Source organism: Pelodiscus sinensis, chromosome 32 (assembly GCF_052426305.1).
Source record: "Pelodiscus sinensis isolate ZL-2025 chromosome 32, ASM5242630v1, whole genome shotgun sequence".
NCBI lineage: Eukaryota > Metazoa > Chordata > Testudines > Trionychidae > Pelodiscus > Pelodiscus sinensis.
This window is the reverse complement of record NC_143083.1, coordinates 1,535,878-1,543,815: the sequence shown is the minus strand read 5'-3', so window position 1 is coordinate 1,543,815 and position 7,938 is coordinate 1,535,878.

The window sequence follows — 7,938 nt, the reverse complement described above, 5'->3', positions numbered from 1 at the left end:
TACCAATCCACCCCAGCTGAGCAGCTAGCCCCTGCTGCTTGCAGCACCCTGTGTGATAACAAGCAACCTGCTGCACTAAATGCATCTGCTGAATATTCTCCACTCTGGCTTACGACATGTCACTGGGGAAATGACTGGAATGGATTTTACAAGGATTTACAAACCAAATTCAGCATGAAGAGGCACTTGGATTTGGTCCGACGTGCAGCATTCATGCTACCATTGGGTTAGAAAGTTGGGAAGGGTTTTTGCAGCCTTTTCATTGCAAGAAAGTGGCAGTGAATGAAAGGGGCAAGGAAGCAGGTTCCTAGCTCTCAGCAAAGCACAACAGTAAATAGTTATAGAAATGTAGCCGCGTTAGTCTGGTGTAGCTGAAACAAAATTTTCTTCCACTATTTGATCTGAGGAAGTGGGTCTGGCCCACGAAAGCTCATCATCTAATAAACCATCTTGTTAGTCTTTAAAGTGCTACATTGCCCTGTTTTTTGTTTCAACAGTAAATAGGACACTGCACACAAATCTAAACCAACCTTCATTAGAGTTTAGACTCCACCATGTCTCTTCAGAGTCCCACCATGAATCACAAACTGACTCATTGCACTGGACTCCAGTATCAGAGGGGTAGCCGTGTTAGTCTGAATCTGCAAAAGTGGCGAGGAGTCCTGTGGCACCTTCTAGACTAACTGAAGTGTCGGATGCATGCCTCTGATGAAGTGGGTCTTTGCCCACGAAAGCTCATGCTCCTACACTTCAGTTAGTCTCTAAGGTGCCACAGGACTCCTCGCCGCTTTTGCAGTGGACTGTTGATGATGTTACTACATGGTTGCAATAGCACCAAAAAGATGCAACTGAGCTGAAAGCTTCACTGCACTAGGCATTGCATTAAAACAGCAAGAGACTGTCCTTGATTTAAGTAGCCAAAAATTGGGAGAGAAAGGCAGAGCTTTTATCCTTCTTTTACAGCTGGGAAACTGAGGCAGAGAAAGACTAAGAAACTTACCCAATACTGCTCAAAAAGTCAGTAGAAGAGTTGGGCAAGGAACTCCTGTCCAGCAGCTTAGCCACTAGCTTTTCCACAGCATCTCCTCAGCACTAGGTGAATAGTTGCTTCAAAATCTGTGTGGGGAGGGGAATTATGAGAAAGATGACCAAAGGCATGAAGAGGAGAACCAGGACACACCCCAGGTGTAGATACCAGGACACACCCCAGGTGTAGATACCAGGACACACCCCAGGTGTAGTGGTAGTGATTCTTTAAAAAATCCCCAAGCCTTACAGACTGGAGAAAGCTGCAAATGTTGACATGCCCAGGACAGTCTATCTGTGCAGTTCTGGCCCAAAGGAGTCAACAAACAGAAGTATCAGGGAAGGGACTATGCAGCCCTAGTCTGTGACCCGACCAATCTCCCATTACAGCCCATGGAAAGACTTCTATTGACTTCAATGAGACATTGGCTCTTAAGCAACTAAATCCTTTTTGAAAATGAGATTTATCTCATAAATTGGTTCGCTCTCTGTCAAGGCTGATTCCCCACTCTGGCACGATGAATGCAGAAGTGGGGACCCACAAAAAGTACCCCCAAACCTGATCTCTCCAGAAAATCCTAAAAACCTGGATTTTGGGGATAAAAATCCGCTGCCACCATCAAGTGCTTTTGAACCCACAAACAGGGGTGGACACTTGAAACCAACCCCAGGGCACCCCAAGGTCTTCTCCTCAAAGAGCTTGAAAAAGAAAAGAGAAAATACGAATTGCAGTCTGTGGCTACTATTCCCTAGTGCAGGGGTGGCCAACCAGTTAGACACAGGGGGTATGTCTAGACTACATGGCCTCGTGGGATGAGGTTTACCGGGGCGGTCGACAAATGCCTTTGATGTCGACGGCGGAGCGTCCAGACTAGCGCGCTGAGCCAACAGCTGATCGGCTCAGCGCGGCAGCCATTTTAATTTAAATGAAGCGGTGATTATTTAATTCGCTGCTTCATTTGGGTATGTCTAGTAAACTAATCTACATGGCTCTGTTGACAGAGCCGTGTAGTCTAGACATACCCAAAGAGCCAAAAGAGCTGTAGATAGTAGTGCAAAGAGCCACACATCCCTCCCCCAGAGCGTGGCACCCCCCAGCCCCCAACCCAATACCCTCCTCCTCCCCCAGACCAGGCTCGCCCACCTCCCCCCACTCTAACCCAATGCCCTCCCCCACCCCCAGAGTCAGGCACCCCCAGGTCTCTCCCATTCTAACCCAATGCCTGGGTCTCACCGGAGCTGCCACTGCCACAGCCATGCACTTCTCCCTGCAGGAACTGGGGTATGTGGCTCCGAATGAGCCTGAGAGCCACATTTCTGTGAGCAAAGAGCTGCAGGTGGCTCAAGAGCCGCAGGTTGGCCACCCCTGCCCTAGTCAGAGGCAGGCAGATCCCACAGACAGATTTTCCAGGACACAGAACTGAACCAACACCAGGTTAATAAAAAAGAAAGAACTTTTATAATCAAAACAATCCTCCTGGTGCAAGCATAATGACTAGATGGGAAAAGGCACCAATTAATATACTCATGGGGAATCCCATGGCCAAAACTTAGTTACAAAAGAGAGGAAAACCCATTTCTAACAGCACAGACATCAGATCCAAAGTCCCACAACAGAAAACAATGAAATCTAATTGATTTATCTAAACTTTACCCTACTTACACATTGTGAAGTGTCTTTTTCTTGGAGAGAGACATGTCTTCTGTCTCCCACAGTATCTAGAGCAAACTGGTTCAGAGACAAAGGAGAGAAAACCCCAAAATTCCTTTGTCTCAGTTTGAAATCCCTATCTGCATTGCTATTGACTGACTGCTACCTAGCTAGGTACAGTTAACCCCTTAGTCCCCAGGCTGCTGGCCATCCCTCATGACCATGACACTCTACCTGACATACTCCATATGTGGTCACACTTATTCTAGCATACGAGTGCCTTATTCTGAATTAGCACGTTCAAAGATAATAAGCAACTTAATCAGACACAATGGCTACATCTACATTGGCATGATCTTGTGCAAATACTTGCATTAAAGTATTTGCACAAGAGAGGGTCTACACTGGCACGTGCTTTTGCACAAGAGCATCTGTGCCAGTGTAGACGCTCTCTTGCGCAAGAAAGCTCCAATGGCTATTTTAGCCATCAGGCTTTCTTGCACAAGAAATTCATGTTGCCTCTCTACACCGGCCTCTTGCTCAAGAACAGTTGTGCAAGAGGGCTTATCCCTGAGCGGGAGCATCAGAGTTCTTGCGCAAGAGGCACTGATTTCACACATTAGAACGTCAGTGTTCTTGCGCAAGATCTCACGGCCAGTGTAGACAGGCAGCAAGTTGTTGCGCAAAAGCGGCCGCTTTGGTGCAAGATCACGCCAATGTAGACACAGCCTAGAGGTAGATCCCTATAGACTCAACGAGGCCACAAGGAGTGGATGTCTATATGAAGGACACTGCAATGCACGGGAGAAGGGCCAGTGATAGAAATGTGGATGTCTACGCTACAAGGCTAAGTTCACTTTCTTCCACCATTGTAATTAAAACTTTTGTGGGCACAGTGCATCCCCAAGTGAACGGGGTACCAATCCCCATGTGCAATCCAGGACCATCTGCCACTGGCTGTTCTGGAAAGGGTTTGCAATGCCCCTGTGGGCAGGATGAGCATCCCATGATGTAGTGTTCTCTGTCCCTCATTCAATGGGCTTCCTAATATATTTCACACCATTTCACAACAGAGGCTGTATACCGATGATGGACAGCGTAGGCTAGTGAGTAAGCAGCAATGGGCCACAAGATGGTTGTAACCAAGATAATCTCCCATGATACCTGCAATTGCATACCTCGCATTTGCGGGGTGTGTCAATTGAACTGTAGCAGCACTTTGACTGGATGCAGAGGGAGCATGCAGCTCTCATAATGCTGTGTACAGTCAGCACACACCTCACTTTACCTGCCCTTGCTTTATGTGCATCACACTTTAGTCATACCGGTAGGAAAAAAAACTACACTGATGGGGAACCAGAGGAGTCTGGCAACCCTGCATGTGGGCAATTGTAAATAAAATGTCTTGAGCATCCAATGCTCCACCACTGCTGTAAACTGTACATCCACCATCTCTGTCAGAAAGCATGTCTCTGCCTGCTCTCCAGCCTTGTGACGAGCATTGTGAACACAACGTGCAGTACTTCATGAATTGTAAATCATGGTGTCAGCTCTGCTCTGTGCCAGTGACATTACTGAATTTTTAATAGGAATATGCAGATCATTTTTGCACCGCTCACCCCACGGTATGTTTGCCCCAAATTTTATACAAAGGGGTCTAAGTGACGTGTCTATTGAGAACTTAGGTTTTGCTGAGTCTGGTCATACTATTCCTGTGTCTTGTATGACTTTGGCATTTAAAGTTGCAAATATTGGCTCTGTACTGGTATTCCAAGTATTTGCTTCTAGGAGACAGCAGCCGGAACAGCCCACCTATTGTGAAGGTTGTCCGCTCAAGTGAATAGCAGTACTTCATGGACAACGGCCCTTAAGCATTGACAGTATAACTGTGGCGGAGTCCCCACTCAGACCCTTTGGTCTGGGACACCTTCCGGTCCACAACTCTGGACCAGAGCATGATTTTCTGCAAATGCTTTTAATGGAAAAGTTTTCCGTTAAAAGCATTTGCAGAAAAGAGAGTCTAGATTGGCAGGGACGCTTTTCCACAAAAGCACTTTTTGCGGAAAAGCATCCGTGCCAATTTAGATGCGCTTTTGCGCAAAAAGCCCTGATCGCCATTTTCGCAATCGGGGCTTTTTTGCACAAAACAAATCTGAGCTGTCTACACTGGCCCTTTTGCACAAAAGGACTTTTGCTCGAACGGGAGCTGCATAGTATTTCTGCAAGAAGCACTGATTTCAGACAGTAGGAAGTCAGTGTTCTTGTGGAAATTCAAGTGGCCAGTGTAGACAGCTGGCTAGTCTAGACACAGCCTAGTTGTTACCAATACAGCAAACTTGGGGCAAGCAGCAGTTTTAGTAAAACAATGCTTTTTATTTAGCAACCCGAACAAAAAGATCGTATCTGTCCTTAAAAATTTTGAAAAGATCAAACTAGATTAACCCAGAAAAGGATGTTTGCTGTTAACATAATGGTTATGTACAGCACCCCTTTACAGATCAGAATAAGATTCTCATTTGAAATGCTGAAGGGCTTTAAACATTTATTTTTTCCATTTTCCAAGGCGGGGATACAAGAGAGAATCTTCAGAACACAGGGTCATCACCATCTATGGGAAGAACAGCAGCAAAGAATAACTTAAAAACAAAATCCACATTATTGCACATTAATTGCTTTTGAATATTCTGTTACTTGGCACAACTCTAAAGATTGTACATAGAAGCAGAAGAACAGAAGTTCATTTAATGCACATCTCAATAGTGACCTAATGTGGGTTTCAACAGTGCCAGTGAGTGAGGCCATCCAGACAAATACCACACCATATTTGAGAGCGCACAAACTCTTTAAGAGTCCAATAATCTTTCTCCATAAATTAAAAAGCCTTGATTAAAATATAGGTTAAAATGATATATTTAGTTTCTCAGGGTACTCTAGTTTTTTGGCACAGTGCTGTCTCAGATGTCTCATACGTGCTGACCATCTTGTATCACATTGGCAGATGAACTCTGGACTTTGATATGCTCTGTGTTTAGAATTTGAAGTTCTTCTCTTGCTTCTCCCTACACTCTTATCATCTTAAGCCAGCACATAAACATGAACTAATCTGCAAACTCATTTCCTCATTAACACAAAACACTGAGCTACTTGGTTACTAAAGGAAATCTTCTAGAAGATATGCCAATCAGCTAGCAAAATAACTCTGATAGGTCACAACTGCCTAAAAAGCAGAATGCAAATCAAACCAAAGAAGGTCTAAGCACAGGGAGAACCTCTGTGTTTGCTACTGTTCCCTGAACTGCCTTGCATACAGACAGCAACTTGAATATGGCATTTCTGTAGCACCTTGGCATGGAAAGCAATAATTCTACTCCTCCCAAGATTATCACCACACTGTTTTCTTGGTGGTCAGGACCTTAGCTCATCCTAAGGAATGCATCATCAGCTGCAGTCAATCCATCCATTTCTAGTGCTGGGGGAATTCTGCAATTGCTGCATTTGGAGCCAGAGTAAAACTGCAGAGTCCCCCAGGACTGACTAATATAAACCAAAACCTTTGTTCGTAGGAATTCCAATTGACCTGTTTGCTTGGAGAGAAAAATCACTCTAATTTGAGATTATAGGTCTTTTCCCCAGATGTGCAAAGAAAAAAGCAACTGAATGTGCGTTTAACAGGAAGCACAGCTGGGTTCTATTTAATGGTGAACAGATCAAGTATTTTCCAGTTAGTTAAAACATAATCCAAGAATTTGCTTTTGAGATTAAAATGCTGAATGCTAAAAACCCAAACCAAACTTTTAATGGAGTTTGTACAAACCAGGTTTAATGAGTATCTGAGTGTGAAGTTGAAGTGATGAGAGCTTGGGATAATTACCATCTATCCAATCACCTACCGGACTTGTAATCACTTGCTAGTCGAGAGGTCCTCAAACCATCGGGCACACAAACATTCTGCGGGACTGCGGTAGGGCCAGTCTCATAGGAAGCAGGAAGAACAAGCACCCAGCTCCACCCCATCCCTAGCCAGGGACTCAATCCACCTGCCTGGCTTCGTCTTAAGACTCGGCTCCATGCCCGGCAGTTGGCCCCCACCACAGCCTGGCTGCAGCTCCTCTCCTAGCCCAGGGTCAAGATTGGGGTCAGGAGTGGAACCATACCCAGTCATGGGCAAAGCTGCCAGCTCCCACTGTGGTCTGGGCTGCATGGTGGAGCTGGGTGGTGCCCACACCCAGCTGTGGCCTCCTTACCCCACAGAATCATAGAATACTGAACTGGAAGGGACCACAAGAGATCAACGAGTCCAGTTCCCTGTACTCATGGCAGTGCCAGGCACCATCTAGCGCATCCCCGACAGGTGTTTTTCTAATCTGCTCTTAAAAATCTTCAGTGATGGAGAGTTCACAACCCCTCTTGCAATTTATTCCAGTGTTTGACCACCCTGACAATTAGGAAGATTTTCCTAATGTCCAACCTAAACCTCCCTTGCTGCAATTTGAGCCTCTTGCTTCTTGTCCTATCCTCAGATGTTAAAGAGGATAATTTTTCTCCCTCTTCCTTGTAACACTCTTTTAGGTACTTGAGAGCTGTTACGTCCCCTCTCAGGCTGGTCTACATTAGAAGTTTACAATGAATTTAGCTGTATAAGGTTGATTTTCTCAACAGTATGTCCACACTACCAGGTTTGTCTTGTCAACCGTAAGGGCTGCTGAAGTCAGTGTTGGGTATTCCTTATTTCATGAGAAGTAACAGTCCTCAAACTTGCTGGTTAAATTTACGGTAGAATAGACCCAGCGTGGAGAAAGTTGAGGTTCTTGGCCTCTGGGAAGCATCCCACCATGCCCTGCTCTGACTGCTCTGGCCAGAACTTTTGCCTCAACTGCTCTCTGTGAACTGGAAAAGCCCTGGGAAAGTCTGATTTCATTTCCTGTGTGGCCGAGCAGCATGGGTAGCCATGACTTCAAGTCTCATGAGCTCCAGTTCCCAGGGATGCAGAAGAGTGCCAGCATGGAGTATGCAGGAGAGCTTGGATCTCATTGAGGTGTGGGGAGAGAAATCCATTCTCTTTGAGCTCTGAACCAGCAAAGAAATGTCGCTAGCTATGTGAAAGTCGCAAAGGCCATGGTGGAGAAAAGATACGCCAGGGACGCCCAGAAATGCAGAGTTAAAATAAAGTAGCTCAGGCAGTTCTATCATAAAACAAAGGAGGCGAATGGACGGTCTAGGGCATCACTGCACACATGCCCTTTCTACGCTCAGCTGCATGC